A 21,941-nucleotide genomic window follows, 5' to 3' on the forward strand; every position below is an offset into this window, starting at 1 on the left:
ACCGCAGAGAAGCTTCCAACTGTAAGTCAGCTTGCTTTAACAGTACGGCATACACCCAGTTCTTACACACCAAGATCCACCATCTTCCCCCATCGCATAGATCTACTAGATCCACTCCGTTCACGTCACTCCTGGTAGTTGCGCTCCTGTCCTTTGAGTTTTTATCTGCAGTTACGAATAGACAGGGTCCTCTCCCTGTATTGAGGAACTTTGCACACCTACTAACATCAGCCATCCCATTGAAGTTTGCCCACAGGATTGCGCTTTATCTTTTTTTGTGTTCTTAAAAAAAAAAAACACAGAAGGTAACAGACTACCGTATTTGCCGGCGTATAAGGCGACCCCCTAATTTTTCTGTTAAAACAAGTTTGGGCTATACTCGTCGTATAAGACGAGTATAGGCCAAAATAATGTTTAAATACACCCACTAACCTCCATGGCGGAATTCCCGAGTGTGGCTGGGTTAGAGTCTCTTACCTTGTCCATGATCCCCACTGTGTCCTCCGCCTTCCGTCCCTTGCGAGCATTCGCGTCGCAGGGGGGCGGAAGCGGCGGGAATTTTAAAAGTTAAAAAAAAATTTGACTGCCAGGAAGGCTAATCTGTCAGCCCGCTGGATGTGCGGTAATACTGAATGTACGGTAGCTTCGGCTACATACAGTATACCGCGCTGAGCCAATCACGGCAGGCTTTGTATTCATTATCATTCAGCGGTATACTGTATGTAGCCGAAGCTACCGTTCATACAGTATTACCGCACATCCAGCGGTATTGTATACCCGGCGTATAAGACGACCCACGATTTTAAGTCTAAAAACTCGTCTTATACGCCGGCAAATATGGTACTTTTTGCCCCAAAGATTTCAGTGGAAATCATGCAACACAAGTTTTTGCATTATCACATGCTTGACACAGTCACGCAAACAAAATCAACCGGTCTCTTTACGCGTGTAAAACTGCAGGGGAATTTTAAGTTAAAAAAAAATTTGACTGCCAGGAAGGCTAATCTGTCAGCCCGCTGGATGTGCGGTAATACTGAATGTACGGTAGCTTCGGCTACATACAGTATACCGCGCTGAGCCAATCACGGCAGGCTTTGTATTCATTATCATTCAGCGGTATACTGTATGTAGCCGAAGCTACCGTTCATACAGTATTACCGCACATCCAGCGGTATTGTATACCCGGCGTATAAGACGACCCACGATTTTAAGTCTAAAAACTCGTCTTATACGCCGGCAAATATGGTACTTTTTGCCCCAAAGATTTCAGTGGAAATCATGCAACACAAGTTTTTGCATTATCACATGCTTGACACAGTCACGCAAACAAAATCAACCGGTCTCTTTACGCGTGTAAAACTGCTAAAAAAATTAATAATGCATGAAAACACTGTTGCCTAGGTGTGAATGGAGTCAAAGATATTAAGTGCTTTATATCCATGCAATATGTACAAATACCGGTTGCTCTCATCCTATTCAATGCTGCCCTGTGTCTTGTGCCTGCTATCCTGTTACCTCAAGGAGTCCAATTAGCCTCATCCTGGACCATAGATTAAAGGTCTGTGTTTTAGGGCCCATTCACACCAGATGCAGTCCGTTGCGTTTTTGAGCTGCATCAAAAACGCAGCACAATGATTTCCAATGGGATTCCGTTGTTCTGTTCACACCAGACTAGTCCGTTCCGATGCAGCCAGAAAAAGTACTGCTTGCACTATTATAGCTGCATCGAAACACATGCAAACGCAACTTTAAAAAAACCCCCCACAGATTTAGTAATGTAATCTTCTGGGGACTTCCTGTGAGTTGGTAGAGGAGATTAGGAATGGAACAGCTCTGGAAACATGGCAGACATGGATGCTAATCTAATAATCAAATATCTCTGACCGTCAGCAAGGGGTGCACCCAATAACTACGTTTATTATTAGAAAATGGCTATAGCCAACACTAACAAGAACCTGCCAAACAAAGGAAGCATGTCCAAGCTAGAAAATGGAGGAAAGTGCTGTGACAGGAAGAAGGAAGTGACATAGTCTGATTTGCATTTTAATAAAAAAACTGCATCGGAACGCATCAAAAACGGTAAAACACATTGCAATACAATGGCTAAAAACGCATGCATTTTCAATGCAGTTTTGGTGTGAATGAGGCATAAGAGACAAGGATGGTGGGAGGGATTAAGATCAAATCTCAGCCAAAATTTGATTCCTGGTAGCCCCTGTCAGTCATTAGATTGACTTGTCAAAAAAGGATATGTTGGGAAATCAGGTAACCAGTGCATGCAGCAAACCAGCTGTAAGCATGGGCACCACTACAGAATGCAAAAGATAGCAGAAGATTCGTCCATCCACTCTGTTAGCGTAGAAGGAGGAATCTACCAGATTTTTATTCTATTCAACCTCACAGACTTAACATGCGCTTACAATACAATTATTTAAAAAAATACAATAAAAAAAGGTGGGAAAAAACTAATTTCCGTTTTCGGCCTGACAATTTTGCTGCAGGAGGTGCATTGCAGTGCCATTCATTTCAATGACAGCAAAAAAATGCAAGCACAACAGTGTGGTTGCTCGCAATGGAACGCACGGTTCCGCAATGCCGTGCATTCCAGTGCAGTGTGATTGCAAAACATTGTGCATGGTTTTATTATGAAGTAAACTAACACTGCATTTCATTTTAAATTGATATTTATTTTATCCGATCAAAAAAAAAAAAATCAGCCAATTAAGCGATGAAAATAATTAGTTGCAGCCCTACTGTACAGGTTGTTCCCCCCCTCCCATACACTTTTTTCCCCCCATATTAAAATGTTTATTGAAGGTTCAGAATATAACAAAAGACATACATACAATACAGTGAGCATACATTAAGACAATCACACTACATACGATATCCAAGGTAAAAGGGGAGCAATCCCACCATAAGTGAGCATACGTGCCTTGAGCTCTGCATGATCTCAAACACAGCGGGGAGTTTGCCCGGTTGATGGCATGGGTGATGGTAGGTACCTGATACCACCTCGGCGGGGCTGGTCACCAGTTATTCCCGACAGACATACACTTCTAAAGCAAACACATTATAAGAAATCTGTCATGAGAAATATTGAGGCTGCCATTGCTGCCTCAATATTTTCTATGGTCAGATGGAAAAAGTGCAACAGATCCCTCCATCTACGCTAAACTGTGTGGATGGAGAAATCTTCTGCTGGGCCAAGCTTCAGTATCTTGCTAGTCGGCCCCCCTGGTATTCAAAATACCTGAACAATCTGATTGGATGCAGGCATTGTTCAGGTATTTTGAGAGCCAGCGGGGCCGACTAGCAAGATACTGAAGCTTGGCCCAGTGGGAGATTCCCCCATCCACACAGTTTAGTGTAGATGGAGGAATCTGTTGCACTTTTCCCATCTGACCTGAGAAAATCTGCAGGTGTATGGCCAGCTTTACATTTTTACTGATTCTCCACTCTGATTCTCATTCGCCATCCTGAAGTTTGTAACTTTCTCCTGCACAGACAACTGTCTCCACTGCTACAGGTAGTGGAAGAGCAGTAGAGGAATTGAAGGGCACAGCGTAGACAGCAGGCTGCGTAGGGGACGCAGAACAGAGATGTCCGCAGGCACCCAGCAGGGAGATTCATGTCGGGCAATGCGGTGGTGGCGGCAGGTGTCACTGTGAATGCATAGCTATGATCAGCAGCTTGTCAATCACTGATCATAGCGATCAGTTTAATCAGCCCCGTCAAAGAGACTGATGATAAGTTAAAATAATTCCAGAGTAGAAATGATCTTAACCCTTGTAATGTGGGGGTAGCTCACTGCAAGGGTTAAGGGCTTGTTTTAATCTAGATGACAATAACGAAAATATATTCCCCCGAACCTTTGGAAGCTTGCGGCTGCTAGACCAGTCCCTGAAACATCTCTTCTCCGTTCCAGCGATAGAATGTCCCTTAGCGTCCTCACATCCAATAAACTGTATTGGACGTGATGGCTTACTGGACCTTACACGCGGAGTTGACCTTTAATAATCACTGAAACAACCATGAGCTTATAGTCGAGTAAGGAATGCCAAGGACATAAGGCATACAGAGCTGGCCAGCTGCAAGTGGTGGTTCTGAATTAAGCCATATGTGCTTAGGAGCGATAGGGTTAAAGTCCAAATAATAGCCAGGCAGCTAGTATTTTCAGAAGGATGTCAAGAATGGCAGCCTCCGCATTTCTCTGAGCACAGGTTTACTTTAAAAAGACCACGAGTAAGTCAGATGTGTGACTCAGCTTCCCTTCCCCCACTTATACGTCTCCGTAGACTAACGGATCCGAAAAGAAAAGCTACTGCAGTGATCTTATTAGAAAGCCCACAATGCTCTGCAAAACCCAAGGCCTCTATGAACCCTGGATTATAATAAATAAAAATATCTATATACATCACCTAAACGCATTGTAAATGGAAGAAAAGGAGTCAATTCTAGAGGGAGTTTTGCATCTTAACCTACATACACTGCCTGGCTATAAAAAAGTATATAGGTCAGAGCTTTTCATTGGAGAATTACTGCAGTGATTAATAGGTTAACGGGGGACAAGCTATTTACCCCTAAATTATTTTTTTGCCTTTAATGTCACTTTAAAAACGCTATTGCTTATGAACAGAAAATGCCTGTAAAACGAGCATAAAACCCGTGCGTAAAGCACGCTGAAAAGCTGTCTCCCTGGTGTGAATGGGGTCTAAGAGATCTGAAACGCTGCAGGATCAGTCACTAAGGTTATTATTGGCTGTACCCAAGTTTGAAGCAGCCGAATAACCAGACATTTTGAAAAAATTGAATTATCAATCCTAGTGAGATCCATTCACAATAACTGCTCGAATATATATATTCGATCGGGCTCAGATTGTGAAAGTGGTTCAGGGAGCATGAGACATCATTGGTCACCACAGAGTCCAGACCTTAACCCCATTGAGAATCCTTACACAGGGGTTCGACTCTCCCATCATCACAAGAGCTTGGTGAAAAATGAATGCAAATCTGGACAGAAATAAATATTGTGACATTGCATAAGCTTACTGAAATGATGCCACAGTGAATGCGTGCCGTAATCAAAGCTAAAGGCGGCAACACAGTGTGTGACTGTTTTGTACAGGCAGTGCATTCCTGTATTTAATACAACAAATTTGGAAAAGGCAAGCTTTTAAAAATGTAAAAAGCTAGGTAAAAAAAAAAATGAAAAAAGGCACACATGAAGTGCAAACTACGTACCTAATCCTGCACAAATCACAGGAACTTCCAGGTGCTATCATACGGAGTCTATATTCAGTTTAAAACTTGTATTGCAAAAGTGAACTTCCCAATCAATGTTTTCTCTGAAAGTAAATACCTTTCCTGCTGTTCACATCACCGAACACCACTCCATTGTAGAGAATGAGGTAAGGAAACCGAAACTTTCAGGAATGTTTACCTCCTAGTCTCCGGTAGAACTTAAAGGGGTTCTAAACCCTCCGTTTTTTTTTTTCCTATATCTACTGCTAGCATGCAGTACATATAGGCAAGAAGTTTTTAAAAAAAACCGCTTGAACTGGTTTTAAATCAGGAAGTGATCGTACGGCTGCAAAGGATCTTGGGGCGGGCGCATGCGCAGTTCCGATTCTCGGCCGGGAGACGAGCAGAGACGCAAGGTAAGTCTATGGACGCGTGCACCCGGCTGCAGACACTGCTGGATCGGAGAGACAGAGCAGTCAGCGCTGGATCGGAGTGACGCCGCACCGCTGGAGGGACACATGAAAACATGGGGAAAGAAGAGGAAGATCAGAATAAGAGACATCATTTGAGGTAAGTGCTAACATTTACATGGGGGGGAGGGGGAAAAAATTTGGCTTTAATGTCACTTTAAGCTGGCCATGCATTGCTCAAATTTTAAATGCAATTAGAGCTTTGGGTGGACCGTGTTGGTGCCAACAAGCACGACAAAAGTTACATTTTCAAATCGACTCAAAAACAGTCACTATCCGCGTATTCAGCAGCCGCAGGTTACACTGCCAGCTAAATACAATCCCAGCCAGGGAAGTGATGCTTGCATTGGGGAAGTGAAATGGACCAGACCAAGTTTTACATCTCCACTACAGGCCCTTTTTCTTTGGCAATAACTAAGTGCATTGCAGTGCATTTTTGTACATCCCAGACCAGGGAAAAAAAAAAATGCTGGACTTTTTTTTGTTTGAAAGCTCTGGAGCTGAACGCAATGGTGTGAACTACACTCTGCAAACCATTGGAATCTATGGGGATGCGTTTTTGGAGCAAACAAAAAAAAAACGTTCTGATCTGCAGATGGTGTGAACAAGCCCTTAAAAAAGGAGAACTATGGGGTAAGCGTTTTCTCCCATAGTTCTCCTCAGGGTCACGGGAGAACATACTAGAGTGCTCCCATGACCCAACGCTCAGTATAACCCAAGCTACAGCTCACGGTATACTGGAGACCGCCGCAGCAGGGACGGATTCCAACATTACTGTCGAGATCCACCCAGCTGCGCGATTGACAGCTGGTTCTGCCTATCTAGAGGCAGAGCCAGCAGTACCCGCCCCCATCCGTTCGTTCCTCCAGTCAGCGCTGGAGAACCGGACAGGGGAGGGGGGATCCCTGCACGGAGCCGTGAGTGACAGTCACGGCTCTCTGCAGGGTCAGGATCGAGAAGTGAGCGAACGCCGGTATGTGTTCGCTCACTTGCCGATCTATTGAGCCGACGTGTGACAGTTTCATTGTCACAGGTCGTCTCGAATTATGAGGAGTGATTTTCACTCACCTCATAGTTCTTCTCTAAACCTAGATGATATTGTTTTGCAAATATACATTTTCTAAGGAATTTATAGACAAAAAAACAAAAGTTTGTTTAGACCGGAGTCAGTTTTAAGAAAGTTTTACTGTAAATAAACAGTATAGACTTTCTCTTATTTGTCTTTTAACCGTTTCGCTGCCAAAGCCCTTTTCTCTGCACACGTTGCAATCCACATTTTAGGGCTGAAAATTACTTATCCCCCAAAATACACATTTTTTCCCCCTTATAATAGATTGTTACAAAAAAAGTATATAAATACCCAAAATGCCCAGGTAAAAAAAGAAAAGTGCGTGTGCATGAAATGGCGACAAAAAAATGGTAGCCCACATTGTCCATAGGGGATGCTTTAAAAGCCTGTACAGGTCATCAGTTTAGAGATATCCATGAATATTGGCCCTAGAATTATTGGTCTCACTCTGGCGTGTGCGTCGATACCAAATGTATAGCACGATCGTTGCTTTTGTACATAGGTGCACCATTAATGTGCACGTGCTTGAGGGGGACTTTAAAAAGTTTAATTTGACATTTTAATAGAAATTTTATTTAAACTTTTTTTTAACTTTATTTTATTGCATATTAGCAGTGACACGTACTCTAAGGTAACACTAGGGGTCCAAAAGACCCCTAGTGTCACCTTCCAACTCTAAATAAGTTATTTGAGCACAGCTCACACTCCAATAGCTTATTGCTCAGCTTCTGCAGCAATCAGCATCACTCCCGGTCCCATTCAGCGGGAATATCAGCAAAGCACTGTTCACCGACACGGGGGTCCCGTGCCCGCGGAGCTGGGAAACAAGGCGGGGGTGTCTGGCCGGGGGTGGCACACTATCCAGGGGAGCTACAGCTTACGTTAGCTACAGCGTCTCTCCTCCCACACCACTCAGCCTCCTGTCACAGATCAGAGGAGAGCAGTGTGGGCGGAGAAAGCCAGCGCTGTCACAGGAGGCTGTGCTCTCCTCCCCGCTCGCTCAGCCTCTTGTGACAGCATGCCAGGAAGGAGAGCGGGTACAAGCAATCAGTGATCGCTGTTTGTAGACAATTGACAGAGTATGTTTACTATATCCTCAATTATGAATGAATGGGAAGTGATTTACATCCCCTCCTGTTCGTTCATGATTGTAGTTATAGTAAACACACTATGTTCTCATGTTATAAATGAACAGGAACACTCAGTATAGAGGATTCCTGTTCATTTATAACAGGGGCAGCAGAAAAAGAGATTGAGGACTCTGTTCTTAATCTCTTAGTTTAGACCTCTAATATTTCTCCGAAGCACCTAAAAGTAAAAAATAAAAATGAATATAAAATTTTTTTTTTAAAGTTTATAAAAAATAAAAATGTAAACAAATTTGAAAAAGTTAAAATAAAAAACATTTTTGGGTTTGGCCTGACTATTTCGGTGCACCTCTACTTAAAACAAAATATGGAATTTAAAAGCCAGTCGGTCTAATCTAGGGAGTAACACCATTGAAATATGTGCCCTTGTTGGAGAGATATGTACCTCCTGTCCTCACAGGAAGTCAGGGAAAATCTCCCCAACAGAGACAAACATTTTAAGTGGAGAGGGGTTAGGACCTCTGCCCATTCCTTTATGTTGCAGTGACAACCCTCAAGCCCCACTCAAACTTGTGCAAAATCGCATGCTTTTGTGCATGCTCACACAATGCATGAGGTGCAAATATTTGTTCATGGCACCCCAAATGCAGCAAGCCACGCATAATGGTGCATGCATTAACGAGTGAAAAACATGCAAACTTCATAGATTAAACATACTGCATGAGCTTTTATGCTGTATTTGCCATTATAAGGCAGTCCAATAAAATTAATGGGCTGCCCTGAGGGGACGTATAACAAATGCAGCGCACATTCTGCAGCCTTAGTGTTTTTATGTTGCGGATGGTAAACGGGCCAAAGTCTAAATGCATAGATTGATGAATGCTCCGCACAGTACAGTTCACCTTTGCTCTTTTCCAAACTACTGGCGCAACTGTTTTTCTTCCTGCGTCTTCTGCGCATACCGCTCGTGTCCAGGTGTGATCATCCACAGGCAATCGCAAGTGTGAGATTACAAGCGAACAGCTGCGGAAGCTGTCATTGTATTGTACAGTACCCTCCAGCCTGCAGCAGATCACATGAGTCTTACAGAGAACTTCATGAAACTCATGTGATTTCTCTATTTGCAAGTGTGAGTTGGGCCTTAGGTCTAAGGACAAAGTTTCTATGTAAACCAGTCAATGTCAGGGGTTTTGTTGGGAAGATTTGACTTCCTGTCCCAAAAACATAATAGAAATTACATATTAGTTATTACCTAAAAAGGCATACCTATTGGAATAGGTCCCCTCACCACCTGTCCCAGTAACAGTCAAAGAAAAATGTTGAATTCCCAAATAGCTTCTGTACTGCTGACAAACAAAAATCTAGAGCTGCAGCTAACGATTATTTTCAAAATCGATTAGTTGGCCGATTATTAAGTTCGATTAGTCGGTTACGCAATATGACCGTCACATTGTCGCTTCAGGCTGATCAATGTCTGGCTGCTGCAGCCAAGTTCTCATCCTACAGTGTTTCCCCGAAAATAAGACCTACCCCGAAAATAAGACCTAGTGTCTTTTTTCGTGAAAAAAATAAAATAAGACAGTGTCTTATTTTCGGGGAAACACGGTACTTGTTATACGCTCAGATAATGCTCAATAATGAATGAATCCAGATCAAAAAATCTTCATTGCCCAGCAAAGTATTTTACATTTTTGTCCACTTAGTCATGTTTCTGAACATTTCCAACTCTCTCAGCTCTTCTACACTAAACTTCCTGTCCAGTGCAAGATCACAAGGGACAGAGCAGTCTGCAGCAGAGGTTCATCTACTAGCTTGGAGAAGAAAGGATGGAGGAGTGCCAGTTGCCTTGACATGCCTGTGTGTTTGTGGAGATACGCAGAGGGGGATTTATTAAAACTGGAGCAGTTGCCCATAGTAACCAAACAGCTTCTTTCATTTTCAACATTTTTTTTTTTTATTATTAAAACATGGAACACATGAGCTGAAATGAGATCTTGAAAGTTTAATGATTAAGCGACTGTGTGCCCAAACTATCTCCTTCCATCCTCCATAACACACACTGCTAGGAGTTAAAGGGGGTTTTTTATTTAATCCTGGAGTTAGGCATACATTTTTTTTTAAGGCTTTATTTAGTGCAGTTCTTGCTCTAAAGACCCCCAAGAGCAGCTTCTTAGGTTTTAAACAACTAATTTATCAGCAGTGAGACTGCAGATGGGTACGCAGACACAAATATCTTTCCCAGAGATTGGCCAAGCAAGAATTTTTATTTCTATAGCAGTGAAAAGAAAAAAAGGGCAGGAGGACTTCCATGCAGCCGTTATTCTCACTAGGAAGATTCACATTGGTTGCTTGATTCTTCACCAGAGTACACCTGGCATTAGGAGAAATGATGGTGCACCAAAAGACATACTTATTCCCTGATGTGACTAACTGGGGCGAGAATCATTTAGATCTGTCAGCAACCAACAAAAACTACCAAGTAGCTGTTAGGCCTTGTTCACACCAAATGCAGAGCAGATCCGCTCAGGTTTCTGCACGCAGTGCACTGGGCTGTGCCACGTTTTTGATTAAAAAAAAATATATATATTTTTAGTTTAACATGGGCTTTCTTTGTGTTCCAGGCATTTGCATGTGTTTTTGATGCATTTGCATGCATTCCAGAGCAGGTAAAATAGGGCTTGCTGCAGTTTTTTCACCTGCTCTGGAACGGAACGCTGCGATGTGAACTGGAGCAAGAAATACCATTGGAATACATTGGACGCAGTTTTGATCCGGTCTGCAACTGCTCTGCGCTTGGTGTAAACAAGGCCGTAATGTCAGAACAAACATCATCCAAATTAAAGTCTCCCAAAGACCAGAATATCCCAATATTTAAAAACAAGCAAATAAAATCCAGTAGAATCAAAACAAATCACCACATCTGACTAAAGGAGGTCTGTGTATATACTTCTTGTAATGTGAAGGTTTGTCACATAATGGATTATTGCAGTAATGTTCCACAAACTCAGACACATGTATCCTAAAGAAGAACCATACCTCAATACTGTAAAACAAGCTTTAGTAAACTAAGAGCTCATTCATACTACAGAGCAGATTAACTAATCCTGCATTTGTATACAAGAAGTGCTACATGCAGAGTGTGCACTGTAAATAAATGGGATTTTCATGCGTATATTGTGAAATGCGTGGCAACATCCTAGATGTCAACAAGCCCAAAGTTATTATTTGCTAAAACGCAGTTGGCCAAAACATCAACTTTCTTGGAAAGCACACAGCAAAATATTGACACACAAACATGGAGGCTTGAAAGTTCTAGTTACGATCGGATCATTGCTTGAATGAGCCAACCTGACGCTGTAAGGGAAAGAAAGAAACTGAACCAGGAGTATTTAGGTGACTTATACGATTCCACGACAATGTCATACAATTTAAACAAATGTTTCCAGTGTTACATTAGCCACCCGTGAATCATAAAGGCCAATACCACTTAAATGAAAGAACAAAAAAAGAAAAGCACAAGTGAAAAGGCAATCCCGTGTGTGGGCAGAATTATAAATCTGAACACAAACACCTGAAACTCCAACATAACAATATCACATGACTGCAGCATGACAGTAACTAAACAAGACTTTACAGCACCAATGTTATTTTATTCTAAATACAGAGTCTCATTAATATTGTACATTTCATGCAACACCGTCACATACAGCAATCAAAATAACCGACAACAGGATCATAAAAAGTACTGCCTAAAAGATTAGATCTCCCATAATATGTATGATCTGACACACACATTCAAGCCAAATCACAATAATTAGAAAAAAAAACAGTATGACCCCCCACTGCACTATTCCGATCAATCCCCACTCGTATGTTTCACATGTGATTAAATAGATTGTATTATACTAATCTTTAGACTTTTCCCATATACCACAGCACTACAGGTCCCAGCATTCTTTCAGATGTGCATGTCATATTAAAGTCAAAATGTTTTTAAGACATTTCAAATGTTAATTAAAACACTAACAATGAATGCCGCTCCTTTTTTTTATAAGCACTACAGGGCTAGTCACTAAAAGGTGAAGAGTATGGAGAAGGCAGGAGAAGGGAACAATCTAGGACAACAGAGCTGAACCTGAAAAATTCTCCAATTCAGCTATGTTGTCCTAGAGATTGTTCCCTTCTCCTGCCTTCTCCAAACTCTTCACCCATTTTGTGAATAGCCCTGTTAGTTTCCTGCAGAATCAGCTGGTCCCATGATCACTGGTCCCGATATCCTGTTTTAGGGTGGCTCCTTTCCCTTTCAGGGTCCTATGTGTGTCACAAACACAGCAAGGCAAGACACCCCTACTTCTAATACCTCCCTTCTCCGAGCTAGTAGATGGACAGCTGCAGGAAACAGTTCTGTCCCTTGTGATCTTGTACTGGACAGGAGGTTCAAGGAAGCCAAGCTGGGAGAGTTGGAGCTGTTCAGAAACCTGATAACTAAGTGCTCGGGCAGATATTTAAAGAAATGTGTTGCAGGACAATGAATATTTGTTTGATCTGGATTAAATATTTTTAAAAAGTGTGAGATTTTAATACAATTTTTCCTTTATTGCCACCAATGTGATAGCACAGTTGGCGTGGCAGGTTCTCAAAGTAACCATCCATGAACCCATTGCACTCCTGACTTCTTTTTCCCCCATGTAGATTACGTGGGTGCGACGGTAGCCGACGGATGGCAACCGTCAAAGCGCAGAGAAGTATGGACAGCGGCACTCTAAAAGCAAATGAAATGCGTCTGTTTATTGAGATAGATCAAGCAAATCCCAGTCAGTGCAATGTTTCTAGGTCACGCAGGATCCTCACATGATCGCCACATGTCCTGCCGAAGGAAGGGGATCCTGCGTGACCCAGAAACGTTGCACTGACGGTGATTTGCTGCATCTATGTCAATAAACAGATGCACTTGATTTGCATTGGGAGTGCAGGTGTCCATACTTCTCTAGGTTCTCTTAAAAGGAGACTTTAGGGGTCTGTTAGACATCTACTATCCCCTCTGCAATCCATTGAGGCTAATAAAGCACAGATCATGGCTTATTAGCGTTTTCTCCAGCCACTATGCTGAAACTAGAACATAAAGCTCGTCACTCCTAGTTTATTTCACTGCAGGGATGATCAGCGAATGCGCCTCAGGTTCGCTCTGTTTTTCCCAACGACACCCACCACGGATGTCCCAGGCACCCAGGAGGGGTACAGGAGCCTAGGATACATAGCAGGGGGCGAGGGATGGTAACTTCTGCAGGCTGCACAGCTTCCCAAATCACTTCTAGTAAAAAGCCAACAGGCTGCAGAAAAAATTTAAACAAACTGCCAGCTGCTATAGAAACTGGAACCAGTTTACAGACCCCCTGATGCTGCCGACGTAAACCTCATGTCTGTGACAGCAGAAAATGTCAATGTCTCTGAAAGCAATTTGTTTTTGTTTTATTTTCGTTTTGAATAGAGTGGTGAGAGGCTGGAACCCGTCAGATTTTTACTGCCGGTAAGGAGATTTGCGTTTGATTTGTCCCGGTAATCACTGCCACCAGAGCTAAAAGGAAGAGAAAACCTAACATTTTAGGTTGCCACCAGAGCAAAAAAAAAAATAGTTGACCGCCATCTAAGAGGGGATACCCCTCACTGAGCAGAAATTCCCCATCACTTGTTATGTCTACTGGCATTCTACGATTTTCACATCCCTGCCCCTTAACCAATCACAGAACACCTTTTATTTTTTTTTAAATACAAGACTTTTGTGAATGGACAAGTAGTGAGGAGGGAGACAGTACAGCTACAAAGGCAAGAGGGTCAGGAGGGCCCTGCTTCAGACTGCTTACAATCTAAAAAGGGAAGTGCAAATTATACAAAAGGAATCAACTGTGAGGGACAAATTTGGAGTTGTTAGGCAGAGGAGGGACAGGATTACCCACAGAGATGAATTCTGAAAGATCACCCAGTAGGAAAGCGCCGGACAGATTGGGGCAGGGAGTTCCAGAGAAGAGAAGCAGCTCTAGAGAAGTCCTGGAGGTGACTGTAGAAGGTGGTGACCATGTGATTTCAGTGCAGGAGATGATAGGTGTAGCAAAAAGGACGGTTAGGGCGACATTTTGAGACGAGGTTGGTTATGTCTCTCAGGGCAGAGTTGTGGGTGGCTTTGTATGTTGCTGTTAGCATGTAGAATTGTAGTTGTTGGGTGACTGGGAGCTAATGACAGGACTGGCAGAGAGGGGAGGCAGACACTGAACAGCTGATATAGTACTAAAATGGTAATCAGTATTAAAAAAAATATAAAAGAATTTTAAAAAGTTACGCTATGTGAATGGGAACACGCTACAAAATAAGTAGGTGCTATGTGACTGGGAACACGCTACAAAAAGTAGGCGCCATGTGAATGGGAACACGCTACAAATATAAAGTAGGCGCCATGTGAATAGGAACACGCTACAAATATAAAGTAGGCGCTATGTGAATAGGAACACGCTATGTGAATGGGAACACACTACAAAAAAGTAGGCGTTATGTGAATGGGAACACACTACAAAAAAGTAGGAGTTATGTGAATGGGAACACGCTAAAAAATATAAAGTAGGTGCTATGTTAATGGAAACACGCTGCAAAGTAGGTGTTATCCCAATTTGGCTGGGAAAGTGGACATGCACTTTAAATCCCTCTACTCCAGTCACCTGCCAAACAGCTTTAATCCGATTGGATGTGAGCAGGCAAATCTTTGTCAGGAAGATACATGAGGGCCCCTGCAGTCTTTACACAGTAGGCCCCATAACAAGAGCATGAACCCCTGAAGTGTATCCAAGTTCATCAGGCCAGGCCGGGGAGTGGAGTAACATGACTGGGCCGAATGACCTGTGACCCAGCAGGAGTTCTCCCATCGTATCCCACAGGGTGAAGAACTAGGCCTAGCGCTGCTCTGACACAGAGGGGGCCGGTAGCTAATGGCTCCTTACTAGCTGCGTTAGAGGAAACACTCCCCTCCCTCCCTTCGCCTCCATACCCAGCACCAGTATCGAAAGGGAGCCCTGCGCCCCTCAGAGGACAACTTCCACGGCTTGCTCGGTGATAGACGACCACCAGCTCCCTCCCGCCCCCGCGACTCTCCGCTCACAACGTACACAACGAATAGTTTTACCTGATATCGGAAAACAACCTAATCCAGTCAGGCGGGAAAATTGCTCAGCACTATAAGCGACTTTTCAAGATGGTGGACATATCAACTCTTCCAAACCTCCCCCTCCTCCTTCAGGAGAAGGCAACAACCAATCAGCGCCGACATAAGACCTTCTTTTTACCACTGGATAAGCTGATTGGGTGACGCGGCTGTCATCCTTTAAAGCCCGCCTTATTATGCTCCCAGCTCGGCTCGCTGTTGGACGCTTCGGTTGTCCGTCGAGAAAGTTGCGTTACAAAAAAGTCCCGCCTCGGGATTGGTTAAGCGTCAACCAAGTGCAACTTTAACTCGGCCAATGGGCTGCTGCGGCTGGTGCGACTACAGCCTTCCAGGCCTTAGCAACAACCTAACATCGCACGAATTGACATTTCGGAGGTCCAATCGGCAATCAAGATTTGTTGTGCTCGCCCAGTCACTGTTCGGCGGCCGGCTCTGGATATAGGCGAATAAAAGCGGCAGTGGGGGGCGGGATTGTGGCTGGCTGTTTCGGGGCAGAAGTGAAGGGGGGATGGTGAGGGTCGCTTCATCGCCGCTTGAATAGTTGTAGTGAGAGATTGCTGTTTACTTCATGTCGTCGAGGAGCCGAAGATATTTGTGACATACTTATAACATGGCGGTCGTATTAAAGCTTTATATAAAGAACTGAGCAAAATAACGTGTATATTCTTTAGTCATAAACTGTCACATTTCATTAATTCCCAATCAAATGGTTATGAATAACGAAATTGCGATTTAATACGTCATACACCGTGCTGCGAAGGCTCTGATGAATCATGGTGCCCCTCAACTTTTGTGAGGGGAATTAGCTCAGATGGTAGAGCGCTCGCTTAGCATGCGAGAGGTAGCGGGATCGATGCCCGCATTCTCCAAGTGTTTAATTTTGTAAATTTTTTGTTCTGTTTTTAGCTCTCTTAGCTAATAGTTTTAATTAGATTTATTATACATTTACATGCTTTTGGCCAAGTGAAAACTCATAATCTAACACTAATAACAGAAACTTTATAAATACAGTATTAGCCATTGCTGATTCTCTAGGCATACATATTGGAATTACTCATTATTAATTGGTAAAGAAGGCGTAACTCAATTATTAACCTCTTCCCTCCAGCAGCCCTTTAGAAGGATCTTAAGGTCCAGATTCGGAAAGCGGGCGTACTGATCATGTGATCTCTGTGATTGGCTGTCACAGCGTTCACATGGTCGGGGGCCCATTCCATTGGCTCACTATTGTAAACATTGACCAAGAGTTGTTAATGACTGCTTGGTCAGTGTGTTGGGAGCGCGCTTGTACAGTCAGTGTTAGGCCCCGTTCACATTGAGCGGTTCGCAAATCGCGCGTTCGTTGCGCGATTTGCATTTTGCGCGATATCGCGCAAATGCTTGCATTGAGCAAGCTTGAATCACGGCTAAATCCGCTCCAAAAAGGGTCCTGCTGTAGCAAAGATCCATCCAGCCGCGTGAGTGACAGCTGGCTCGGCCTATCGTGAGGCAGAGCCAGCTGTACCCGCCCCCTCCCCGTTCGCTCCTCCAGTCAGCGCTGGAGGATCGGAGCAGGGAGGGGGGGGGATCCCTGCAGGAAGCCGTGGCATGATGGAGAAGTGAGCGAGCGACGGTATGCATTCGCCCACTTCCCGATCTATTAAAATCTTATATATATATAAGTTTCAATATGTTAAAGCTAGAAATAAGCTTTTATGGCTGAGGAGACTTACACAGTCTCTTCCGTCATGCAAAGCCTAGCAATTAGCATTATTTTTTTTCAGCAGCTTCACTTCTGTCCGTTTACACCTGTCTATGGTGGTGCGTCGCAGTAAAGTGCTTTTATACCACAATGAAGAGCAACGCACCATACATGCATTAGCACATTGCACTATTTGCCCCCTACATGTGCAATACATTGCATTAAATTGGTGGGAATTTATTAAAACTGCAACAGGTGCCCATGGCAACCAATCAGCTTCTATCTTTCATTATTAAAACGTAACTGAACACACTGCGGGGAATTTATCAACACTGGGGCAGACAAAATCTGGAGTAGTTACCCATAGTAACCAACCCATAGTAACCAATCAACTTCTCTCTTCAGTTAAGATTTGAAAGTGAAAGAGAGAAGCTGATTGGTTGCCATGCACAGCTGCTCCAGATTTAGTTTGCTCCAGTTTTGATAAACTCCCCTCATATAAAAGAGAAGTTGGTTGGTTGCCATGGGCTGCTTCAATTTTGATAAATTCTCTTCCCGATGTTTTTGGAAAGCAGCTCTAGAGGGTTTTTTTTTTGCACTGTAAAAAAGCACTAATCTATATTTCTATCTAGAAGCTTACAGATTGCTAGCAACCTCAATCAAATACCAAACTTCCTTTAGAAACTGATTATGACACACATATCAAGTCATGCCAACCAGTGCGATGTGAAATAAAATATTTTATGATTTGATAGAAGCAATTTCCTGTAGTGGGATTATAGTACATGTGTAATGTGCTGTTTACAATAAGGGTTTGTTTATCTGGTTGCTAACTCATCCTATTAGATCATTGTTATTAGCTCCCCGTTGCTAGGTTACCTTTTAAAGTTTGTAGACTGTTGTCATGGTAAACTATGATATTACAAGTGTGAGGTTCATGTTCCTCTATCAGTGCACTGGTTTGTGGCCTGGAAAATGTCATTTATACTTTTTCCACTTTTTATGCCATTGCTAGTTTTTTTTTTAAAGAGACAATATTATTTATCTAAAGAGGGATCGCCACCGTTTAGTCAAAGTGCTGGATAATAGTGAATTGACCCTAAAAATCTTTCTAAACAGATACAATTAATAGGTTTCCACCCTTCTAAACTACTTTAGAGTGTTGGTTGCGGTGTATCATGAATTCACCCAAAATCAGACCTTTAGGCCTCATTCACACAAGAAAAGGCCGGCACCTACAGCTCTGTGCTGCGTGCGCGGCCGTATCGGGCAGCTCCTGGGAAGGACAGGTGCTGCGTGTGATTAGTACGCAGCCCCTGTCCTTCTCTATAGAAGTATGTGGCCGTACGCCGCCCTACGCTCACCCGCCCTGCACGTCCGTGCGGGTGTGGGTGTCCGTACTCAGTGCCTGGATTTCCCACAAGACCAACCATGTCCCGGCCTCGGGGCAGAAGGGAGTAGAGGGGCAGCAGGGGTGTGGAAGTCCTATCTCCCGATGCCCAGGACATGCAGTTCCGGGCGCCGGGCTAAATGTACAGTGGGGAAGCTTGTACGCTGGCAGGATGAATCCTGTCTGCGTCAGAGCCACGGACGTGCACTTGAGGTGAGCCTAGGGTGGGGCATATGGCCGCGTAGTACCATAGAGAAGGACAGGGGCTGTGTACCAATCACAAGCAGCACCTGTCCTTCCCGGGAGCTGCCCCATATTACCAAGCACGCAGCACGGAGCTGTACGTGCCGGCCTTTTCTCGTGTGAATGAGGCCTAAAGGTCAACTCCACTTTAGAAAAAAATTTAAAACATTTTGTTTGCATTTAAAAACTTTAGCTTCTGTAATTTCCTAAAACTGTCAACAATGAAATGTAATATGGTGACCTGGAAGAGTTCTGTACACAGTTCTGCACAGTTTCTCCCCCAGAAATGTCACTTACTGCTTCTGTGCATGAAAGTGCTGTTTTTTTTTGCGATAAACATCGTTAGCAGCATGCGGTTATTTGGGCGTTTATGCGCGTTGTGCAATTTTTGTGTGCGTTTTAACGCACGTACATGAAGACGTGCGTTTTCACTGGCATCTCCAAAAACATTGCAGGCAATGCAAGAACGCACGTTTAAACGCCCAAAACTGCTCACAAAAATGTGCAATATGCTTCTGCCCATAATAGAAGTCACCATCCGAGTGCTGGTGACTTTATTATGGACTGTACCTGACATGGCGCCATCCGTGTTGTCACGTCAAGCACCAACCCTCTGTTAAGGTCTGTATGCTGTATCGAGTGCAGGTGATTTCATGTTATTAACATGCTTCCGTTGCACGTTTTTGGGCATTTCCAATGAAGTCTATGGGGCAAAAAACGCGCTTTTAACTACCCAATCAAGTTTATGTAACTTTTCGGGCGTTTGGCGTTTTCCTGCTGGCGTTTTTCTGCTCAGGTGTGAACCAGGGCCATTAAAAGGTTTTTTGTGTTGGTCATTTAAAAGCGCTTTTCGAACTCAAATTTGAGGGTATAAAACTACATTCCATCATAAGCTGTTAAAATTTATCAGTCACAGTTTTTACTGGAGCTTCAGTTAAAAGAGAACTATGAGGTGAGTGCTTATCACTAACCTCATAGTTCTAGCCGACCTGTGACAATGAGACTGTCACAGGACGGCTTAGTAGATCGGGAGGTGAGCGAACACATACCGGCGTTCGCTCATCTCTCGATCCTGGATTCCCCCCTCCCCACTCCGATCCGCCAGCGCTGACTGGCGGAACGGACGGGAGAGGGGGCGGGTACAGCTGGCTCTGCCTCTAGATAGGCAGAGCCAGCTGTCAGTCACGCAGCTGGGCGGATCCAGACATAATTGTCGGGATCCGCTTCAGCTGCGGCGTCTCAATATACCGCAAGCCTAGGGTGACGGGAGGGGTGACGGGAGGACGCTAGTTTGTGTCCTCCCGTGACCCTAAGGAGAACTATGGGGAAAAGCCTTAACCCCATAGTTCTCCTTTAAGCGCTGAACTATAATGTAATAGTGTTGTGTCCTTTGTCCATACACTGTCTGATGTACTACCATGGCATAAGATAATGTTATAGGCCACATACAGCCGATAAGGGTCAGGGGAGGGGTTTCAATAGGTGACTTGATGTTTAATTATGAGGGGAACAGTAAAAGGGTTCTACCGATGTGAATAGGTGTATGTACTCTGTAAAGCACTGTGTACAATTTCAGGAATATATAAATAAATACATAATTTATTGAGTGACAACTTTCATATTACATGATCACAGCTGCCACCCCAGAAAAGGACTTGTAATTATACCTAATACCAGGGCCGTCTTACCGCAGGGCAAAAGGGGCAGCTGCCCCGGGCCCCATAAGTTACACGGGCCCACAGCAGCTGTCCCTTTTGTCCAGAGAGGCAGGCAGGAGCAAAGACACCGCTGGTAGCAGGGGCAGACTGGGCTGGGGGACTGCCGGCATGTTGACATCCAGGACCGTTGCTAGCTTAGCCTGAGGGGGGCGGTAATTGGCAAGTGATAGAGAAGAGCAGCCGAGCGGATGATGAAGTTGCTGGTAAGTGCTGGGAGCGTTTGGAGCTGTGCTCTTCCCTGCCTGTTGTTTGCTCCTTCTGGCCGGCAGAGGAGGATGATGTTGCAGGGAATGCAAAGGGGAGCCTGGCTTGGGAGGATGGGAGGACGATGCTGGTTGTCCTGTTGAGTGTTTTGTTTTGCAGAGTCCTGCGTTTATTGCGTTGAGGAGTCTCGAGTCCATTGCGTTGCAGAGTCCCCAGTTCATTGCGTTGCAGAGTCCTGAGTCCATTGCATTATTACATTGAATCTTTTATATATATAAATATTCATTTTTAGTTTTTTTTCAGGTGGGGGGAGGTGATGTAGGTAGATACGGGGGCCTGGTCAGAAAGTGGGGTGGCAGGTGATGGAGGTGGGAGGGTTGTGGGGACCCTTTAGCAAAATCTTGCACAGGGCCCAATTAATATTAAAGAAGGCCCTGCTTAATACGTTGTCAAGAAGGGGGGACCTCAAATTACAAAGCATGTTTTCACCAAACATCCCAAACATTAATGGATGCTTGGAACAGACTTCCAGCAGAGGTAGAGAGTCACTCTAAAGTAAGTAAACGGGGTAAATGTAACTGTTTCTTTGGACAACAATGTTGAAATTGTAGAACAAAAAAAGAGCAGACTCAATGGACCAACTAGTCTTTTTCTGCTGTTAGTCTACTTTGTTTGGCCATGGGAGTCATGTCAACTCCATACATTTATAACTGCCATTAAATTACGTATACAGTAGACATGTAAGCTGCAGAAAAATTTGATTCAGATATTTTGTAATTTCGGGATTCAGACCCGAAATTCAATTTGGTTTGGGTTTCGGATTTGAACGAAATCCGAATTTTCATTAGTTTCGGATGAGTTTACGAATATTTATTCCGAATACCACAGAAAACCATATACATATATTAATACGAAATCTGAAGCTCCAAGACCCGAATGCAATTTGGGAGTCCGAATTTACGATTTCCATTCGGGACCTCGAGAAAGCAATACGGGTCTGGGAGCCATATTGAAACTGAGGTTTCCAGACCCGAATGGCATTTGGGAGTTCCCTAATGCAATTCGGACATTCGGATCCCGAATGCTATTCAAATCTAGGAGCCTCAGGTTTAGTATTTTATGTATATACAGGTGAAACTCGAATAATTAGAATATCGTGCAAAGTTCATTTATTTCACTAATGGAACTTAAAAGGTGAAACTAATATATGAGATAGACTCATTACATGCAAAGCAAGATAATTCAAGCTGTGATTTGTCATAATTGTGATGATTATGGCTTACAGCTCATGAAAACCCCAAGAACCCCAAATCCACAACCTCAAAAAGTAGATTATTACATGCAATCAATAAAACAAGGATTGTACATAGAACAATATCGGACCTCTGAAAAGTACAAGCATGCATATGTACTCAGTACTTGGTTTGGGCCCCTTTTGCAGCACTTACTGCAATTACTTTTGCACGATATTCTAATTATTCGAGTTTCAGCTGTATATGGCTCCCATGTGTTCAGACCAACTCCGATGCATTAAACGGAAAAACATCTGATTGGCCAGAAACGTCACATGTCCAAATCAGTTTAGTTGTTGAACCAAATTCGGACAGGATCCGAAATTCAGAAATGG

At 43.6% G+C, this 21,941-nt stretch overlaps 1 protein-coding gene and 1 non-coding gene across 2 annotated transcripts in view; one reads left to right on the forward strand and one right to left on the reverse strand.

The window, feature by feature from the left end:
* Nucleotides 1-15,179, reverse strand: part of PPP6R3 (protein phosphatase 6 regulatory subunit 3) — a 60,843-nt gene extending 45,664 nt beyond the window's left edge. Inside the window, exon 1 of the mRNA XM_018567171.1 lies at nucleotides 15,040-15,179. The gene's annotated coding sequence lies outside the window, so the exon portion shown is untranslated. The remainder of the gene's footprint in view (nucleotides 1-15,039) is intronic.
* A 695-nt stretch (nucleotides 15,180-15,874) lies between these two features.
* On the forward strand, nucleotides 15,875-15,947 carry TRNAA-AGC. The gene has a single exon. It is a non-coding gene; the product is annotated as a tRNA-Ala (tRNA).
* Nucleotides 15,948-21,941: the final 5,994 nt, after the last annotated feature.

The sequence above is a fragment of the Nanorana parkeri genome, unplaced genomic scaffold, assembly GCF_000935625.1.
Source record: "Nanorana parkeri isolate BGI_ZX_2015 unplaced genomic scaffold, ASM93562v1 scaffold1017, whole genome shotgun sequence".
Classification (NCBI taxonomy): domain Eukaryota; kingdom Metazoa; phylum Chordata; class Amphibia; order Anura; family Dicroglossidae; genus Nanorana; species Nanorana parkeri.